The sequence below is a fragment of the Dasypus novemcinctus genome, chromosome 1, assembly GCF_030445035.2.
Source record: "Dasypus novemcinctus isolate mDasNov1 chromosome 1, mDasNov1.1.hap2, whole genome shotgun sequence".
In the NCBI taxonomy this organism is placed as follows: domain Eukaryota; kingdom Metazoa; phylum Chordata; class Mammalia; order Cingulata; family Dasypodidae; genus Dasypus; species Dasypus novemcinctus.
In genome coordinates this window covers 59931273-59954623 of record NC_080673.1, presented here as the reverse complement: position 1 = coordinate 59954623, position 23351 = coordinate 59931273, and positions in this window count along the sequence as shown.

Sequence of the window (23351 nt, the reverse complement as noted above, 5' to 3'; positions counted from 1 at the left end):
TGGGAGAGGAAATCACAAAGCTTGCACCTCGTGTCTCCTGGAGTCTGCCCAGTGCACTTCTTTCCTTTACTGATTTTAATCTGTATTTATCACTGTAGTAAACTGTAACTGGTAGTTTAGTGGGTTCTCTGAGTTCTCTGAGTCCTTGTCATGAATCACTGAGCCTGAGTATAGTATTGTGACCACCAAATATACCCATAGAAACAAACAAAAAACAAACGTAATATCCAAAACATGGTTCACTTTCTTTAACATATCTTCTCATTTAAGAATGTGATAGAATGGCCAAAAAGTATTTCTTGGATTTTTTAAATTACTGCAAAAAAAAAAAAAAAAAAAAAAGAATTATTATTTTTAGCATAGATATATGCAGAAAATTACGGGTCAAAAAAGAGAGTAAATATAGTAATACACATTAATAATGAAAAAGTATTTAGAGTTTGGTTTCAAAGAATTCCATTTTATGATAAATATTTTGGTGTGTTATAAGAGCTACCTTTGCTGAACTGTTTACTGTATTTCTTATTTACAGATATTAACAAATATTCCAGAGACTTACTGAATCAATTTACCAGAAAATCTTTTATAAAATGAATTTAATTGATATTCTATGCACTTTTCATTAGGATTTTTAAAAAATTTCTTTTAACCAGTGGTCTTCTCTCAATGACACAGAAAATTGGTTATTTCTTTGAAAATCTCAATAAATTCTCCCTTCCCACATTTAGACTTTGTGGCTGAGTCTCACAATATAGTCAAGATGCCCTTTTCATTATCTTTGAAGGTTTTTTCTCAGAAACCTTGCAACTTGGTATTTTTTTCCTTCTTGTTAGCCTCAAGTTTATTCAATAAAAATGTATGCAGTTGAAATTTAACAGTCCATCCTGTGCTAATTATTCATTAATTGGATATTTGGCTTCTGGAAAATTACTTGGGCTGTAGGGCCTCTCTTCTTAAAGTATGGGATCTTACCCTCTATTTTTGCTTATTAGAATAGTGCTCATTCAACATAATCCAATAATAATATGAAAAACAGCATGGTGGAGTGAGAAGAAAATTCGTAGTAGGTAAAGAACAGGATTCATTTCTAGTTTTGTTATTAATCAGCATAGTGGTATTGAAAGGTCAGTATTTCCTTATCTACAATATCCACATACATACACATATGAAATACCAGCTCTGTTTATTAAGCAGGGTGGTTTTGAGGACGATTTGTCTACACATACGGAAGTGTTCCTCTTCAATGAAAAGGGGAGTTAGCAGGTTTTGATTTTATAAGCTCTTGTTATTTGTTCAGTTCTTCCCACCTTTTCCTGTTTCTTATGTGACCTTCTACCTGAAATATCTCCATGTATGTTTTCACATTTTTCACATTGTCTCCCACAGTTCAAGACCAGCTCAGGTGTGTCTCTCTATTGTAATTAGATTTTCCTTTCCCTCTTGGCTTCCTAAAACAAGAGTATGTCTTGCTCATTTTATACATCCCATAGTAATCTACAGAATAGAGTTTTGTGCAATATAGATGTCCCATAAATATAAGTTGACCAGAAGTAAAATAAAGTTAGAGTAATACAAATATTTTCTGAGAATGTATTTCCACTAGAAATGAATTATGTAGCTACCATAACATACTCTTCAAATAGCAAGAAAGGAAATCACTTTATGTGAACATGCTTTCTTAATTTTCTAACAGCTTTGCATGAATGGCTGCTCTCTGTCTCAAGAAAAATGTTGTTGGGATTTAATCATTATATGCACAAAGATTTCCAAAATCATCTACCAAGTAATTTCTGACCACACAATCATTTATTGCACAGTCCAATAGGCTTTATCAGGATAGTAAAATTTTAAATTTGTTATTTTCCCATGATATTTTGATAACTTAGTGACAAAACTAAGAAATATTGTATTCTTTCCTCCAGACTATAATTCATTTGTATTCAAAATATTAAAGAAATTAACCCCAGTTAGAAACATGTGATTTGAGGCCTCCAGTGATTTGTTGCTGTATTGTTGGAGTTTGGGTGATATGGTAATATGGGGATTTATTTTTCTCACTTAATGAAGTCTGTTTTATTTTAAATTATTTCTGAAGGACATAATTTTACCTCATGGGATTGGTAAGCAATTCACTTTTCTCTGAGTAATTTCTAAATTGCTTTTTAAAATTTATTATATTCTGAGGGAAATGGTTTGAAATCTTTATAATAAAATTAATATATGCCAGAAGTATACTCTTGTGAAAGCACATATGCCTGTTCTGTAGCTGTGGTGGCAGTTCATTTTGAGTACTCATAAATCCATGCACAGTATCAATTTCTATTATAATTTAATATAAAATATATATTAAAAATTTTAGTATATTAAGTAATAAGGCAGAATCCAGAAAAAAATGCACTCATATAAATGAGTAAGAATAGAAACCTTTGTTTTATAATTATAATTACTATTTTTATTACTAATCATAGCCACTTTAAAAACATTTGAGTTTCTATATCACTGTCACTACTAATCTTAACAGACAGGACAGTTATAATAGATTTACTATCACTTGTTCTTTGCTATACATATTCAGAAAATCTATACTATTATTGTATGGTCAAGACAGATCTTCAAAGCATCATGCTTTCTTTTATACAAGAAGTATAGTACACACCCAATCTGCATGCGTTATCAATATATGGTGATTTGATATTTATGTACGTGAATATGCTGTGGCTTCCTCTTTCAGTCTGGAAGAAGTTAAGGGAGACTAGCTCACAGGAAAAATAGATATATTGGGGTGTCAGGGCTTAATCTGCAACTCCAACTTCATCTCAATTCTTCATTTGTGAAATATGTGACTTTTATTCAGACCGAATAATAATGCCCCAATCAAGGATTTATACCCACCTTTCTGATTGTTCCCCAAAGTGCAAGTAATATATTTCAATTCACAACAGAACATTTATTGAAACAGACCAGGGCTAACAATGTTTGAGAAGCTGATTGTTCTACTCATACCAAATATTTGTTGCTCCCTACTCTTTCTCTGTATTTTTTTGACCTGGGTGTGGCATATTTTCTTTGCTTTGGTCTATACAAAACAACCAATAACTGAAAACACAAAGCAATAATAAAACTCCATTGAGTCCTTCCCCGGTCCCCCATTCTGGTGTGCAGGAAATGGCGGTGGGCTTTTGAAACAGTAAAGGAAAAAGAAATCCCCTCACTGCACACCAGAGGGGTCAGCCAAGGACAGTTCTCAGGTCAGCCCGGCATTTTGTGGGCGTCATAAAGTGTGAGAGAATTGTCCCCAGAGCTCCCTGGGAATGAACAAAGCAGATTTAGGGTCCTGGAGAGAGAAAGTGGGCAGTGTCCTTTCACACTGCTAAGAGCTGAAGAAATATCTTCCAACACCATGCATTTTGAAACTTTAGTCTTTATGATTTGTTTCAGAATTATTTAAAAGTGGTAATGATAAGCTTCAAAAATAGATGCAAAATTTTTGCCAGAATTCAAATTTTATAGAACGTTTCATAAGAGAAATCTTAACAAATTAGGGTAACTTTACATTTTTATCTTTTATATTTGATGAAACAAAAGTTGCTAGAGTTGATTCATATTAGCAAGTAAATTATTGACTTGTTGATAATTTTATGTTCAATCAAATGTTTTTTTGTGTGTGTCCTGATCATTCCTGTTTGTTTTTAGGATATATATATATGTGTGTATATATATATATACACACACACACACACACACACACACACACAATACAATGAGTAAATCAGTGTCCCACAACTCCAAATACAGTTAAAAAAAATTAAAAATTCCAAGTGTTTAATTGTGCATTTACTTTATCTGCTGTATTTTTAATATTTTCATTGTTTCTTAGAAATTGTTAATGAACCAAATAAAATTTTAAATTAAAATATAAACATATTATATGATAATTTATGCAGTGTTAAAAATATGAGTCAGTGATAGGCTTTTTGGTAGGGCTGTGAAGAATTATTCATTTGGTACTAGAAAAGAAATGTAACTTGAACACATTTCAAGACCATATTAAGTACACAGAATTGAGGGTCTCAGCCTTAATGATCTCAGATTGAGGAAACTCAAATGTTGGAATAGGCAAACACAAATATAATTAAACTCAATTGAATGTATAGTTACTCATGACAAAAACAACAAGAGTGTATTAATTTGTATGTGTATATCCATATTCAAGCTTCATAAACTGAAAAATTTAAATGAAGGCCATAAGGGTACCTCTGCGTATATAGAACTGTTGGTATACTGGCTTGCTGTGCCAAACTATCTGTCAGAAAAAGTGAGATGTCAAAGAGATGTCAACCCACTCTAATACCAGCAAATCCATGACTCAGAGAGAGGCAGACAAGGCCAGCCCCTTGCCCAGTGGTCTCAATCTTCTGGTTAAAACCAGGAGTTCTGATCTATTCAAAGCCCTCCTGTGACTAAGTGAGAAGACATTGCAGTGAAGGGTCACCACTCCCTCCCTGCCAGGAACAGATACACCACCAGAGGTGCATTGAATACCATAAAATGCTACCTGCTTTAGCCAGTTTGTCTCCAGTGAAGATACATAGGAAAATAGTGGAAGGAATGTTCCAGAAGGAAGGCCATTCTTTGCTAACGAATGTATTTTACCTCAAGACAATCCCAAGAAGGGAGTCAAAATAATTTTGTCATCCTCTTAGGAGTCACGCTAACAGTTTTGAGGACAGGTTTTATTTGTGGGTCACAGGAAAAGGCCGCAGCAGCCTGCATTAAGCTCATCCCCTACAACAGGTACTAGTATATGTAATAAATATATTTCTATAATTCTAACATTTAGTTGATGAAATAAGTCTTGAAAGATCATTCAAAACCAAGTGTATTATATTTGAAAACTTCAGAACTGAATCATCCTAGACCAATTAAAAATGACTGGCCTCAATTGAACAGGCAATGCTTACTATGCATTTACTTGTTTTATAGTAGCAAAAGACCATAATCACTGACCATTTATAATTTGTGAGTCAATACAAAATATTTTATGCATGTATCTCTTTTCATCTCTGCTACATATCTGAGAATTCATACCTGGACAAACTGATGCTTGAGGAAGTCATATAACTAGTCCAAGATAGTACAAGTAGAATGGGTCTGAGATCATCAGGTTTGACTACCTGAGTTATATTTCATTTTATATATTTGCATGATTCCCCAATATATGTGGTTTCAAAAACAATGCAAGATATAGAAAAATAAGTATTAGTTGGGTGCTGGCATTTTGTCACAACTAAACAGTTACCCTAACAAATTACATTAATGAAATCATTTGCTTCAAAATGTGATTGATTCTGTACTCAATCCTGGAAGGAAACACCTTTTTTTTTTTTGTCCATTGCTATAACACATATCCTAAAATTTTGAAAACATTAGGTCACATTTGTATAAATAATGAATGATGTATATCAGTACAAATATGAGAGAAAGTGAGACAGAGAAAGAGAGAAGCAAGGAGGGAAATAACAAAGTGGAAGGACAAACAATACTCAAGAAGTTATATTAACAAATTGGTGAAAAAAAGAGCTGATGGAGTTCAAAGAAGTAGAGTTCATTTATGCACTTATTATATTGTTATTATTCTGCTCTTTCTAACACTGTATTAGGCAATAGAAATTCAATGGAGAGCAAAAAAGAAGCTCTCTGCCCTCATCGAGATTAGAACCCAGAAAAAGACTAAGATAATTAAATGCCCAATTACCTTTAAGTGTGGAAAAAGAAAATATGGGATTCTAATAGAACATGAAGCAAGAGCAAACTAATCTATTTGGAAGCCAGGAAGTTTTCCAGAATAACATTTAAAGCTAATCCTAAAGAAATGATTCAGAGGATGACATTTTAAACACATTTAGTCCAACAAAAGAAGAAAAAGGGAACTATAGAATCATCTCATTGTTTCAGGGTCTCCAAATATAATTAAAATATTTCTTTATTTCTTTATTCTATTTGGATCTGTAGCTATTTCCATTTAAGGACATTTAATTCAAAAGTCCAAATAAGAGTCAAAGGAATTGAGAAAAAAATAGAATCAATTATGGTTTTGTGAATAATCAGTTTACTGACACTCGCTCTTACTAATTCCACCCCTTCCAAATAAACATGAACAATGGTTTCAGAGCGTTTTCTATTGATTTAACTTGATCTTTGATCTGACCACACAAAACATATTTTACCATACAGACAAATCATTTTTAGGGAAATTCTTTGCCTTCATCTGTGAAACGGATTGATATTACAGTATGCAGATAACATCTCCATTGGCAGCAATATTTATTATTTTAAATCAAGTTGAAAAAAATGAATCTAGGTAAATTAGAAAGAAAACTCTTTATAGCAATCTCAAGGTAAGGAAAGTATGAAAATACATGAAAAAATACAAAGTGTAACACACAAAAACTCTGTTTGGCCTAAGCAGTCATGTCAGATTAGTTCTAAATCTTTTTATAAAGTAATAGATTCTCTTCATCATTTTAGATAATTCCAGAATTAAGCTGTACATGGGAATTTTCAATATAGTGTGAATGTACTGGCCTTTAAAGCCTTATAACACCTGTGTTATATGTTTTCTTAATCCAATTTTTCTCCCTTTATTCGCAAAAGACAATGTTACTTGAAGGTATTAATAGAAACTGTCTTTTACACGTCTGCGTTTGATAAGGTATTTAGTCCAGGGATGTACTATACTAAACTGATATAATTGAAGTGAAACTTTATACAACTTAAAAAAAAACAAAACTCTGTGCTTTAAAAATATTTTGCAATGTTTGAAGACTATAAAATAAAAAAGAAACATGATACCTTCAATTTCTTTTCAAGACAATGATATGGAGAAATAAGTTTAAATTATCTTACAGAAGATTTTATATATTTATTTATATCTCCAAAAATTATGTAAATATACTGAAAAAAAAGAAAAGAAATAAGAGGTCCATTCTGCTGTTCTGGAAATTTCAGACTGAATAAATTTTTTGATCCTTCAAAAAGTCATGCCTGAATTCCATAAAAACCAAATTCTGAGAAATCACCTTCACAGAGTCTCAAATGCTAATCCATCTTATTTTTAAAACCTACCCTATATTTATTCTGATAAAATATAGGAAAATGGGAAAGTGGACTATTCGAGTAGCAGATGTCAAGGAACAGGCAACCTTAAACCATTGTTATAACCACAAAATTGCCACTTATTTTTCTCACACATAGATAGGCACTTTCATAACCTGTTTTGTTTTTGTTTTTGTTTTTGTTTTGCTTAAGAATTCATTTAATGTACACAGCAGCTAAGTGATAGTGACAGAAAAAGTCCAAACACTTCTGATTTGCTCAGGCAGTGTGATGAATTCCAACACTTCCAACAAGCTCAAATTGGGGGAAAAAAAACTGCTATCATTCTGTTGAAAATTTAGAAAGTTAAAATCCAAATAAGTAAGATACAAAAGACAATCGTTTCTATAATAATAACAACTATTACTACAAAAGAATCTTAAGTAAATTGCAGGGGTTTCAATTGAACAAGAAATAGCAACAAGAAAGAAACCCATCCTCACATATCTCTCAACCAAAAACAAATTTATAAATAGCAAGGCAGGTAAAAAATATGTCCATTTATTTCATCTCAACAGTTAATGTAACCATATTATTTTTTACTTTCCCATTATGCCTTGGGCAAATCTTCAAGATGCATCACAAAAATTAATTTAACAAAAAAACTAAAACAGTGCAATTTTTTCTAAAGACAATGCTTTGCTATTCTCAGTCACTCCTTTGAAGTTGTTCAATGCAGGCTCATGTGCATATAAATTTCAATTAAAGTAATAGTATTTATTTTCCCCAGCCATAGTGTTCAAGAAAAGAATGAATATTGTGGTAAAAAAAATAATAAATATGAGATACAGGTAGGAGTATTCAAGATGTGTTCCTATATAACTTGTCAACCAGATTTGCATAGAGGCAATCTGGGGACAACTTGAGACATCCTATTAATATGGCAGTAAGATGTAAACATGTCAATAAGTAAAGAGAAGTTTGGATAGTCTTATTGTCCAGTTTCCTACAGCATTTTTGTCACCTTTTATGAAAAATTATATATTTATATGTAATTATATGTGCATTGTGTGTGTGCCAACAAATTCTTTAAATCAAGCTGAGGTAATAAAAAATTAATTAAAATAATATATTTCAGATTTTATGTTTTAGTTTAGTGGTAAAAATTTATTAATTGCAAAAATGTCTGAGAAAAACCTAGATTAATATTTTAAATAGACTAATGCCTCAACAAAACTAGTCTAAAGTCTTGACCACTGATTCACAGTCCTTTCTGAAATGTATTCAGGATACTGGCAAGAAAAGAATGTAATAAAAAAGAAAAAATAGTTCCAGTATCACAAGACGTTTTAGAGCAAGTTGCTACAACAGGGTCTCATGGAAGTACAGGCTTATGGACACAACAAAAACTTTTAGCTAAGGATCTCTTTATTACTCATACAGCATAAAGAGTCCAAAAGGGTAAATAGCCTCTTTTCTACTTATACAGAACAAAGGGTCCAAAAAATAAGGGAAGAATTATATTAGTTAGCCAAAAGGGTGTTGGTGCACAATACCAGAAGCCTGTTGGCTTTCATAAAGGGTATTTATTTGGGGTAGTAGCTTACAGATATCAGGCCATAAAACATAGGTTAATTCTCTCACCAAAGTCTATTTCAATGTATTGGAGCAAGATGGCTACCAACATCTGCCAGGGTTCAGGCTTCCTGGGTTCCTCCCTTCCCAGGTCTTGCTTATCTCCAGGCTCATGGTTCCTCTCTTCCCAGGACTTGCTTCTTTCTGGGCTCAGAGTTCCTCTCTAGCCAGGGCTTGCTTCTCTTTTTCTGTGTGCTTAATTCCCAGGAGCACCAAACACCAACATCAAACTCCAACATTATGGCCTTACTTTGGAGTTTGTGTTCCTGAGTGTGATGGGGTTGGACTCAGATATGACCTTTCTACACATACCTCTTCTGTCACATTTACTGGACCTATGGTTGGCACTGGGTTGGTGTATACTCAGGAAACCTGAATCTCTGGACTGTCCGTGTGACAGCCAGTGCCTGGGCTTCAGCAGACTTGCAACTCCTACCCTCTGGATTATTGGACTTACCCAGATCAGCTAACAGGGAGGTGAAGAAGGTCAACCACCACACCAGAGAGCCAAGAGTGCCTTCGACTGCAAGCAGGAGAATTGCATCCATCATCCATGTGGAATCTAAGCCTCCTCTTGATATAGGCGGAGTGGACATAACCATTCCAAGTTCCACAGGGTGGAGGAATAGAGTATGAATTAGAGTGGACTCACTAATATTCTACTATGGAACTATTGTGATTAGTAATGGAAGAAATTGTAGCATTGATGTGGAGAAAGTGGCCACAGTAGCTGTTGAGGGTAGGGAGAGGGAAGAAGATATGATGTGGGGGAATTTTCAGGACTTGGAGTTGTCCTGGGTGGTACCATAGGAACCAATGCTGGAAATTGTATGTTCTGCCATGGCCCACTGGGTGGACTGGGGGACAGTGTAAACTACGGTGTAAACCATTATCCATGTGGTTCAGCAGTGTTCCAAAATGTATTCACCAAATGTGATGATTGTTCCATGATGATGATGAAAGAGGCTGTTGATGGGGGAGGAGTGGGGTGAGGGGGGTGGGGGTTACATGGAGACTTCTTATATTTTTTGAATGTAACATTTTTTTTAAATAGAGAAAAGGTGAAAAAAATGCTTTTTAATACTTAAAAACAAACAAACAAAAAAAACTTCAACATTAAAAAATCCTCCAACTCTGTCCTTTGCCATGCCTTTTATCTTTAAGTCCCCACCCACCAAGGGGTGGGGACTCAATGCCCTACTGACATGGCCAAATCAAAGCCCTAATCATAATTTAATCACATCCAGGTACAGACCTGTTTACAAACATAATTCAATATCTCTTTTTGGAATTCATAACTATATCAAACTGCTACACTCCACCCTCTGAATTTCAAAAGACATTACAATATTCAAAAAAAAACTTTAAATCAGCAACAATGACATTACTAAATCATATCACAATCAATTTAAAGAAATACAGTTTATCTTGGAGCAAAGTTCCATCTGCTTACAAAACAATTCACCTGCTTCCAATACACAAATGAACAAAGGATAAACATTCTCATTACAATAAGGAAAAATTGGGAGGGAAACATGAGTCAGTTTCTCTACAGTTCAGTAGACCTGAAGGTCGTCCTTCATTTGATTTCAAAGTCTGAGAGTCATTCTTAAAAAGATGGTTTCCTCTCCTTGGTGCCTTAAGGGAACCCACACTTTCCAGAGGCTTGCCCAAAGACCATTTCTTGGTTCCACCCTTATCATAAATTTGGGTGTTGACCAAGCTCCACACTTCACCCTCTAAGAGTGTTGGGGTGATTGCCACACTTTACCCAGTCTTTGGGTTAGAGTCTTAGGCTGCTAGTACAGTGATGTGAAGGCAACATCCTCCATAACCTTGGAGATTCAGGCTCAAACCTCTCAGAACAATGAGTTGACCATCTGGCCTTCCTTAATCCATGGGAGACAGGTCTACCCCTCTCAGACCTATGAGGTTCTGACCTTAACTGCCCTAATCCTTGAGGAATATGCTCTAACCTCTCTATATCCTAAGGGAGCAAAAGTCTCCAAGAACGTTGGGTGGGACCATCCACCCTCTTCGACTCTGGGGTCAACTCACCCTCTATGTATGCATGGATGGGGTTCCTCTCTTTGCCCAAGGTGATGTCTTAACTCCAGATCTCAGCTTCCGTGGTTTTCCTCTTAAAGCTGTTTATCCTTCAATCTCTCCTTTCCGTATCCCTTTTAGTCCAAGATGACTGTGGTTTTGTTCATACAGCTCTCTCAAAAATCTTGTTGGTTTGGCATGCGGGAAGCAGAGGTCCCAGCCATCAGACAATAAGGGTTTCCACAAGTCTTTCCTAGGTAACTGCATCTTCGATTCTGTTTTGACAGTGTCAAGTTTAGTTAAGCCCACGTTTTCATCTGGGAGATTGATTTCCAGAAGTTTGGGATTTCCAGAATCAGTTTTTGTTTTCTCTGTACCCGACAATTCAGTTCTCAGCATATCTCTCATCAAGAATTTTGCTATAAGCAGCAAGCAGAAGCCAATCTGCATTCTCCAGACTTATTCTGGAAATTTCTTCAGCTAATGCCCAGGCTTGCCATTTTCAAATTTTGCCTTCCATAAAACAAGAGGAGTTAATCTTGTTAAATTCTTTGCAACTTTAAAATACAGATAACCTTTCCTCCATTTTCCAATAATAGTTTCATCATTTACTTCTAAGGCACCATAAAAAATCTCTTTAGCATCCATATTGCTATCAACAGTCTCTTCAATGCACTGTAGGTCTTCCAAATATCTCACAATTCCTCCAAAAAATACTCCTTATCCATTTATAAAACCATTCCAGCATTCCGGTATTTGCAAAAACATTTCCCCACTCCTCAGTACCAAATTCTGTATTAGTCAGCCAAAGGGGTGCTGAGGCAAAATATCAGAAGCCTGTTGACTTTCATAAGGGTATTTATTTGGGGTAGGAGCTTCCAGATATCAGACCATAGGACATAGGTTACTTCCCTCTCTGAAGTCTATTTCCATGTGTTGGACCAAGATGGCTGCCAACATCTGCCAGGGTTCAGGCTTCCTGATTTCCTCTCTTCCCAGGTCTTACTTCTATCCAGGATCATGGTTCCTCTCTTCCCAGGGCTTGCTTCTCTTTCCTCTGTGAGCTTACTTTCCGGGTCTCCAGTTTGAGACTTCAGCATCAAACTCTGACATTAAAAAGCCCTGAACTCTGTCCTTTGCCATGCCTTTTATCAACACCCTAATGACTTGGTTCAATCAAAGCCCTAATTATAATTTAATCATGCCCAGGTACAAAGCAATTTACAAACATAATCCAATATCTCTTTTTGGAATTCATAACTATATGAAACTGCTACAAGGAATTCCATCACAGCGGGTCTCCTGAGGTGGCCAATAACAGTTCCAGGCTAAGGTCAATGGATGACAGCTCCACATACCCCACATTGTGCCAAAGAGGAGACACCAATCTATCCCTTTATTACTTGCACAACATAAAATCCCAGAAAGAGCAGAGGAAGAAATCCCGTTATGGCCAGTCTCCCAAGGTGACACAACTGCACAATAGAGAGAATCAGTAAAATCAAAAGATCATTCTTGGAAATATTCAATAAAACCAATAAAACTTTAGCTAGGCTGACAAAGAAAAAAAAAATGAGAGGATGCAAATAAATAAAATCACAAATGAAAAAGGGCCATTATGACTGATCCCACCAAATCATAAAAGAATTGTAAAAGGATACTATGAAAAACTTTGGCCAATAAATTAATAGTCTGGATGGAAAGGACAAATTCTTAGAAATATGAAAGTTGCCTGTGGTAACCCAAGAAGAATGAGAAGACCTCAACAGACATATAAAAGGAGTTTGAATCATTCATCAAAAACCTCGCAAAAAGAGAAGCTCAAGATCACTGGTGAATTATAGAAAAACATTCCAAGTATTGATACCAATCCTGCTCAAACTCCTCCAAAAATTTAAAGAACAATTCTAACTCATTTTATGAAGCCATCATAACCTTAATACAAAAGCCAGACAAAACACCACAAGAAAAGATAATTACATACCAACAACCCTTATAAATATGGATGCCATAAACTTTAATAAAATATTAGCAAACCAAATTCAACATAACACTTAAAGAAGTATACACATTGATCAAGTGATATTTATCTTTGTAATGCAAGAGTGGTACAATATAAGAAAATCAATTAAGGTAATATACCACATTAATAGAATTAAGTGGGAAAAAAACATGCTCATCTCCATTGATACAGAAAAAGTGTTTGTCAAAATCCAGCACTACTTCTGATAAAAGTACACAGAAAATTAGGAATAGAAGATTTCCTCGACATGATAAGGGCATATATAGAAAATTCATAGCTAACATCAACTTAACGGTGAAAGACTGAAAGTTATACCCCTAAGAGCTGGAAAAAGACTAAGAAGCCAACTATTACAAATGTTATTCAACATTGTACTGGAAGTTCTAGCCAGAGCAATTAGACAAGATAAAAAGAAATAAAAGACAGCCAAATTGGAAAGGAAGAATTAAAACTTTTCCTATTTTCAGATGATATAATCCTTTATACAAAAAAAATTCTGAAAAATCCACAACAAAGCTACTAGAGCTAGTTGATGAATTAAAAAAAGTGGCAAAGTACAAGATCAATATCCCCAAGCCAGTCGTGTTTCTACACACATATAGTGAGCAATCTGAAGAGGATATTAAGGAAAAAAAAATCTAATCCTTAAGAATAAATTTAATTAAGGATGTAAGGACTTGAATATAGAAAATTATAAAATGTTGCTGAAAAAGTTAAAAAATATCATGTTAATTAGACATTAACATGATGTGTTATGTGCAAATGCATCTATTTTGTTCAAATTTTAAATACAGGATATATCATGATTTGTAGTAGTATTTAATAAATAAACATATTTTATGATCACACCACTATTATGCCTTTCCTATACTGTATAAATGTCTTAACCAATGAGCATATTTAATAAATTCACTGACATATTTTTAAAAAAAGATCTAAATAAAGGACAGGACAATCCATGGATTGTGGGCCAACAAACTGTTAGGTGTCAACTCTACTCAAAGTGAATTACAGATTCAATGCAATCCCAATCAAAATTCCAAAAGCTTTCTTTTTTGAAATGGGAATGTATATTATAAAATTTATAAATAAGGGCAAGGGATCTGAATAACCACAACCACCTTATAAAGTCCATTAAAATTGGAGAGCTCATACATCCTGATTTTAAAGCTTATGAAAAAGCTATAGTAATCAATGAAACATGGTGCTGGCAAGGACAGACATATAGACAAATGGAATGAAATTAAGAGTTCAGAAATAAAACCTTATATCTATGGCAATTGCTTTTACAAGGGTATCAAAGCTTGTATTAATGGGGAAAGAATAGTTTCTTCAACAAATGGTGCTGGGAAAACTGGATGTCTATGTGTGAAAGAATATAAGTGGATCTCTACTGCATATCATATAAAAAAATTAACTCAAAAATGGTTTAAAGCCCTAACATAAAAACCAATGCTATCAGGCTCTTAGAGGAAAATATAGGGTAGCATCTTCAGAAATTTGTGTTAGGCAATGCTTTCTTAAACTTCAAACCAGAAGCACAAGAAACAAAAGAAAAAATTGATAAATTGGACTTCATCAAAATTTTTAAATATTGTATATCCAAGGAATTTATCATGAAAGAAAATAGACAGCCTACAAAATGTGAGAAAATATTTGGAGAGTCCATATATCTGATTAGGGTTTAATAGTCAGGATATATATAAAAAACCTAGAACTCAGCCACAAAAAGAAACAATCCAACTAAAAAAGGGCTCAATAGACTTAAATAGACATATCACCAAAGAAAATATAGAAATGGCCAATAAGCATATGAAAAGATTATCAACATGATTAACCATTAGAAAAACACAAATCAAAATAATTGTGAGATACACTTTCTTACCACTAGAACAGCAAATATTTTTAAAAATGATAATAACAAGTATTGGCCAGGATGTGGAGAAATAAGAGCATTCACACTTGGTTGGGGGGAATGTAAAATGTTGCAGCCACTGTGGAAAATACCTTGAAAGATGCTCAAAAGTTAATTATAGAATTAATATATGACCAGGCAATTCCATTTCTAGGTATATACCCCAAAGAATGAAAGCAGGTTTTCAAACCGATATTTATAAACTAATGTTATAACAGCATTATTCACAATTGACAAAAGATGGTGCAGAGTGAGTTGCTACATCTGCATTGTGGGAACATAGGCTCATCACAACAGAAACTTTCAGCAAATGACCAACCACTTTATTACTTTCACAGCACAAAGTCTGCAAAAAGCAGGATAAGAGATCTCATCATGGCCACTTCCTTGCTAAGAAAAACCACTTGGGCCAAACTGTGTGTGCCTCACTTTATTCTGAAGAAGTCTAAGAGCTGGGTATTTATATACCTCATTGGGGAGAGACCTATTACTGAGCAAAAAGCATATGTCAAATAACCTTTGTGCATAGTTCCCACCCTAATAAGTGGCTGGAGCTGTTTGTTGCTGGTTTTGGGTTCAAGGGATGTCCCATTTCTGGTTAGCTTATTTTTCATGGTTGAGATTGAATGTCTCCTCCGGGCTGTGAGATGGACAAATACTGAAACATCTGCACACAAACAAGCAAGAGGATGAAAGGAGAGGGTAGGCAAAGTCTTGGAGATCGCCACTGAGCATGTCCATGATTTCCCTAGCAGATGGAAACAACCCAAATATCCACCAACAAATAAAAGGACAATAAAATGTAGTATATACATAAAATGGAATATTATTCAGCCTTAGAAGGGATGAAGTTTTGATCCTTGCTAGAACAAGGATGAAACTTGATGACATCAAGTTGAGTGAAATAATCTAGACACAAAAGGACAAATATTTTATCATCTCACATATATGAAATAATTAAAATATGCAAATTCATAAAGTCCGAAACTAAAATACAGGTTTCCAGGGGCTGGGGTAAGGTAAGGAATGTGGAGTTAATGCTTCATTGGTATAGAATTTCTGTTTGGGGTGATGGAAAAGTTTTGGTAATGGATGGTATTGATAGTAGTACAAACATTAGAATGTAATTAACACAATGGATTTAGAGATCTGAAAGTGGTTAAAATGGAACATTTTAGGGTATATGTATGTATGCTTCCATAATAAAAATTCTTAAAAACCATAGAACCATACAACACAAACACTGAACCCTAATGTAAACTAAGGACTACTGTTTATAGCATAATTATAATTGTTTCTTTAATTGAAACTGTTACCACTAATCCAAAATGCTAATAATATGGAAAATCGTATGTTTAATGGGGCAACATATGGTGCTCTGTATTTTCTACATGAATTTTCTATAACCTACAACTTCTCTAATTTAAAATGTCTTCCAACCAATAAGTTATACATATTAAAGTGAATGGCAAAGCACCCAAATCAAGGGTATGTGTAAATATATAACTTCCTCTCTGAGGACTTTTACTTTGAAATAGTTATTGATATATAAGATGTTAGGTTTGTTACAGAAAGAGAAAAAATAAGTTGACCTTTACTTGTAATATTAGAAGACTTTTCAACAAAGTACTAGTTAAAGAAAAAACAAATTCTAACTCAGGAAAGTCTATATAACAGAAATGGGTGAAGAAGACAAAAGTAAGGCCATTCGTGCTTTTTAAATAAACCTAACTACACAAAATATTTAATTCCAATTAAAATTTTAGGAAGACAAAAAAATAAATGATTAGGCTACAACTATAACAAAAAAATGTTATTTCTAGAAAGGGGTTCTGATTTCATATCCCAAAGACCTTGCTTCAATTTCTAGGATCTACTCATACTTCCCTTTGGCTTTGAGACAGTAATTCAAGTTTCCATGACATCATATTCTCAAATGACAATTTATATAAAAGTGTAATGCATTGCCCAAATGAGGCACATTTGGTAATACGTGGGTAGATTTTCATTATCACCATGACCTACGGTGGGCAGTTCAAGCTACTATTGGAATCCAGGACCAGGGTAGCAGAGACACTAAATGCAGTTCAGTGAGGAGGTTGAAACTGCACATATTCTCAACAAATGCCTGTAGCCTTCCTGGAAAGAAACACTGGACTGAATGATCCCTTAAATCCTGACCATAACTAGTATTCTAAGATTCTAAACTTCTGGGAGATTTTTGAAAAGACAGGAAAAATTGAAGGAGAAGTGAAACTTGATCATTTCAGCAGAAATTACGAGATTAGTCAACAATTTAGGAGAGCAAGACTGAAAGGAAATCCTGTTCAAAAAAGATGAAAAAACTATGAATTTAATGTGCAGATGACACTCATAGGCAATGATTTTACTCTCTGTAGAAATGTTGTCTTGATTGCCCAGCAAAAATTGCAAATGAAATATTTATTAGAGGAAAATAGAATTTTAATAGCCTTAGAAAGCATCTGCCCCTTCTTTTATAAATGAGAAAACAGGTTCAGAGAGTTTACATGGTGATTTACCTAATAAACCAGCAAGTTAGATCTAGATGTCTTCCCTTCTTCCTAACACAGTGTTCTTTTTGTCTCAATAATAGTATCTTGCAGATGTATTTCATAAAAATTGCTAATTAAATGAAATTAAATGAAATTTAGTTTTACAATTAGTTCTACAAGTGCTTTAGTACATTGAAATAGTGAACAATGAAAAGAAATCATTTTATTCTGCCATCTCAGATATGGACTGTGAAAGGCCAAAAAAATATGTGTGAAATGTTAGGTATGGTATGTGATTGTATTGGTCAGCCAAAGGGGTGCTGATGCAAAATACCAGAAATTGGTAGGTTTTTATAAAAGATATATATTTGGGGTAGGAGCTTACAGATATCAGGCCATGAAGCATAAGTTACTTAACTCACCAAAGTCTATTTCCACGTTTTGGAGCAAAATGGCTGCTGACATCTGCCAGGGTTCAGGCTTCCTGGGTTGCTCTCTTCCCAGGGCTTGCTTCTCTCTGGGTTCAGGGTTCCTCTCTTCCTGGGGCTTGATTCTCTTTCTTCTGTGAGCTTACTTCCTGGGGCTCCAGTTTAAGATTTCAGTATCAAACTCCAATATCAAAACTCCAACATTAATATCCCTCCAACTCTGTCCTTTCCTATGCCTTTTATCTGTGAGCCCCTCCCCCCCACCAAGGGATGGGGACTCAACATCCTACTGATTTGGCCCAATCAAAGTCCTAATCATAATTTAATCATTCCCAGGTAGGGACCAGTTTACAAACATAATCCAATATCTATTTTTGGAATTCAAACTGCTAGAGTGATGAAGATCTTTGGGATGAGAATGTCTCCTGATTTATTCTGAATGCAAAGAGCAATCAAAATTGGTCTTCATTTGATTTTATAAAAGAGATTTCAGCCAACATGGCATTTCAAAGAAATTTTTGCTCAGTTGAATTCTCAGTTCTTTCACACAACCATTGTGTCTCATGAGTATGGAAAACTTATGGGTATCTTCTGTCCATGACATATTTGGAAGACAAATGCCTATGCAAAATGTTTATACCATCAACATTCATATTATTACTGACTACCATAATAGCAATTCTATTGTGCACAGGCAAATATTCAGTTTGCATTATAGCAAATACATGGTGGCGACTACTCTGCTTTCTTAAAGAAGCAACAACAAGATGTATTATTGATATTTACAGTAATCTAATAATGAATTTACATACTGCCTTTTGAGCAATTTCCTTCTGGAAGAATGTTTGCATACAAAGGATGTATACATTTTGAAGATAGAGTAGAGAAAATAATTCAGCCAGATGCCTTTTCATTTTGTGATTTAAAAGTCGAGAGAAAATTTCAGGGGCTCTAGCCTATTACTTATGGTTTCTTTATTTGTCTGTAGTACATGGCTTCAGTTAATTAGCATTGTATATAATTATCAAAGATCTATATAACTTTCACTATTATTTTATATTTAAATAAAATAAAATAATAAAAGTGACTATATAGCCACTTAAGCTCTAACTTAAGAGTGTTAATGTATACTACCAGACATTTTCTTATATTATAGAGCTGAATGCTGCTTTTTCAGCAACAGCATTTATTTGTTCAGTACTAGAATAACCTAGAAGTTTTGGAGTACACTTATATTTCAATTGTTCACATTAAAAAATTCACAATTTTAATCATACTTAAGTTATTTTGCATGTCCAAAATCAATTTTCTACATCTCTGAAATATAGGTGAAAACAATTTTTAAAAAGGTCATGGAGCTTTTTTTTCTTAAATATTATTTTTCTCATACTACATTTTAGACGTGTCACCTTTTATAAAAGCCACCCCGTGGCTAAAACAAGGTACAGTTAATGTCAGGAAAGCTGGGTTCAAATCCTAACTCTACTACTTCATATCTGGTACTCTTGGGCAAGTCAATTAAAGTCTTTGGGTATCTGTTTCTCTTTCTGGAAAATGGGGCTAACAAATTCATATGGGATGGTCAGTGAGCCTAGTATCCTGTTGTTGTTAGGTTTGCATCGCTGCTACCTCTTCAAAATTCTCCTCTTCTTTGTCCTAAGGGAGACAGAAATTGCATTTGCCCTAATGACTTGTTTCTATATAGATCTCAGTTTACCACATGGAAGTTTCACACTGTATCACAGAGGGGAAAGAAAGAAGTTATTATTCTCTGCCGCTGTTGCTGCAAGGATTATAAGTGGACACGAGACTTAAAGTAACTTACACGTGAGCTCTTTGGAGATTCAGCATGAGAAGATTTTTCTGACCTTTAGTGAGTGCAGTGAGAACTTACCTGAAATTTTCTCATCCAATCTTTCAACAATTATGTAAGCCATTAATTTCTGTATTAAATTCTCACTTTTTGGATTACATAGGGCCTCTTAGTTCCCATGTAAAATAGACTAATCCATCAGTAACATTATAGCACAAAACAGTAATGTCATATAATTAAAATCAGTGGGGGAAATTGTGAACATAAATCATCACTTTTTTCATCAAGATAGAAAATAAAATTTGTCATTACTGTTCAATTAATAATGATTTCAAATATTTATTGAATATTTACCAAGTCTAATTACTGCTCTAAGTAATTTAAATTATTTACCCATTTAATGCTTGCAAATAATCCAGAAAGTAAGTGCTGTCGTGCCATGCCACTTCATAGAGGCAAAGAGAGTTTATGCAACTTGCCCAAACTATGTACTATGTATATGTACTATGTACTATGTACTATACTATGTACTGTACTATGTATATGTACTGTACTATGAACAGTAAGAATTTGAAATTAGAAAGTTTGGTGCTAGAGCCTATACTTTTCACCACAATGACATTTGATTTTAATGCCTATATTTACCCTCGCACCTTATATTTTACCATCTGTGCCTGTAATAACTACCTCATGGGATTGCTTAATTAAATGAGATAATATTTCTTAAATATTTAGTATTGTGTATTCTCCGGAGTAAACATTAAATAAGAGGACATCTATATTAGTCAGTCAAAGGGGTACTGATATACAATTCCAGAAATTGGTTGGTTTTTATAAAGGGTATTTATTTGGGGTAAGAGCTTACAGATACCAGGCCATAAAGCATAAGTTACTTCCCTCACCAAAATCTATTTTCACCTGTTGAAGCAAGATTGCTGCCAACATCTGCCAGGGTTCAGGCTTCCTGGATCCCTCCCTTCCAGGGTCTTGTTTCTCTTTGGGTTCAAGTTTCCTTTCTTCCCAGGGCTTGCTTCTTTCTGGGCTCAGGGTTGTTCTCTTCCTGGCTGGCTTCTCTTTTCTCTGTGAGCTTACTTCCTGAGGCTCCAGCTTAAGGCTTCAGCATCAAACTCGAACATCAAAACTCCAACATCAAAAACACTTGCAGTGAAAGCTCCAACTCTGTCCTTTGCCATGCCTTTTATCTGTGAGCCCCCACCCTCGGTGGGTGAGGACTCAATGCCACACCCACTGTCAATGCCTTAATGATGTGGTCCAATTAAGGCCCTAATCATAACTCAACCATGTCTAGTAATAGACCAGATTGCAAACATAATTCAATATCAATTTTTGGAATTCATAACTCTATCAAACAGCCACAGCATCTATTAATAGTGTTGCTAATATTCATTTAAATGTTAAGACTACCTTTATAATTATCATAGTGAGTTTTCTGAGGACACAGATTGTTACATGTCCATTCCACTTAAAGCACCAAATATAGTGTTTGATGTAAGTGGAATTATTCTGGACACCCCATTATCAGGATTTAATGAGACACTACCACTGAATTTTGTTTAATTATCTTATTTATTAAACTGAATTGACATAACTAAGATGGTTATATATTGCATGAAACAGTGTTTAAAATTAAAAATGATGCTGGATTATCAAGAGATCTCTGAATGAAAAATATCAGTGTATAAATTCTTAGAGACTGATTAATTTACAGATTGAGATCTGGAAAAAAGTATCAGGTTAGTAAGCTAAAAAAAAACACAACAAATTCATATTCCACTCAGATGGGAATATAAAATAATTCCAAGAAGAATTGCTTTGAAGGGAGCTATTATTTTTGTAAAATCAAATTTATGGTACTCAGATTTCATTATAATAGAAACTAAAATATTATTAGTTACATTAACTGAAAGGAGACATACATAAATCTATTTTAAACACAAACATATATACATATACATTCAGTTTGTGTGTCCATTACCTATGATTATTGCTCATAAAGTGTTGAAGAAAGTGATTTATGATTACAATTTAGGGATTATACTAATAGCAACCAGAACTTTCTTATGTTCTTATTAAATAATATAGTTTATTAAATGCAAATAAACAAATATAATTTTGGAAGGCAACTGATTCTTATTCTTAAATGGTTACATTTATCTTGAAATAACAATTTGAAGTTTTCATCAGGAGATAACATATGCATGGGAATATTCTCAATTTCCTGTTAAACTTAGGCACATGAAAAATAGACTTAGCTAAAAGCTCCAAAAATGTTGGCTGAAGCTTCATTTTTTTTTCCTGGTCACATAAATACTTTAATTTCTAAAAAAATGAACTAAAGACTATACTTCTTTGATTATTTCTGACATAAGACCAGATATGCAAATTTCCTTATTCTGAGAACATATTTAACTAGTAAATAATTTGTTTCTGTATGACATTAGCTGAAAGCAGATCTGGATTCTATGGATATTTAGCTTTTATAATATAAATCTTTTTAATAAAGATATTTTTGGTAGTAATGATTTTGTTTTTCTTTAAAAGAGATTTTTTGTTTGTTTTTTAAGGGTGTTAGGGATGAAATGGAGATTGATTAAGAGTACTTATCTACAAATTGGATTATATATTCTTTAGTAAATCTTCAGGTGTTTTCTGTGCAAGGTTAAAACTAAATATTTGCCAAAATGAATTATTTAAATTATAAGTTCTTGTTAAAATTTTAGAGTACATATCTATTAGAGAAGAAATATCATTAAAGTTTATTTCATAGGTTCACATGTATGTAATTTATCAATAAGTAAATTTCTTATATTAAGTAATTAGGCATACTCATATGTAAAAGACAAACTGCTATGTATATGATATATTGGAGACTCCAATTCCAATCATGGAAACTGTAAGAATATGTATTTCATTTGTAAGCAATATATTTTAGTTCCACATATCTCTTAAAGTCTACACCTAGATCATTTAGTCACTCTGGTAACTATACTTTACCCTACAATAATAAAAGTTTCTAGCCATGACCATAAAATCTTGAATGAGATTCATAAATAATCTGTATGGAAATGAATCTTTCTGTCAGACTAATTTGTAACTAAACTGTGTTTGGCAAGCATATAACAACATTCATGAAATTAGTAGATTGTGTTTGTTCTGTCTTCAAAAATGATGTAATATTTAGTAAGAGAAACAAATAAAGAAGACTTATTGGTCACCCGAGGTTCAAAATGGAAATAAATAAAAAGAGATATTTCTTTCCTCCTACATCTAATGGGGTTCTGGAATGGCAGCTAATCTAATCGGTCTAGGGTATGATCTCTACGTCCCATATTATACATATATAGATTCAAATATTCAGATCATTTTAACGTTTCATTCACCTTTAAAAATATTTATTTGTGTGCATATTTCTGCTTATACATTTGTAGGATATATACATAGGGACATATATATATACACACATATATATATGTGTTGATGTCTATGAGGATATTCTACTTCTGAAATGTTATTTACTTTATTTACCATGAGCATAAACTTTACCTTCCCCCATAATTTTTTGCTGTCCATTATTTAGACATACTCTGGTATTTTTTCTATTCAATTGAAAAGGATTATTTATTAATAATATTTTACTTTCAGAGATAAAGATGTATAATTCTATTTTAATCAGTGTATGTAGGGTTTATCATTTTCTGAAATGTCTAATAAATTTTATAAATTATTTAATCATTATTTAAAAATATAAATATCATTTCCAGCAACACCCTTGTTAATTGCATCATAGTTTAGACAATGAAAAGAGATAAACAGGGAGAGAGAAGATACACAGGAAATTAAGTTTAAAATTTTAGAATCATAT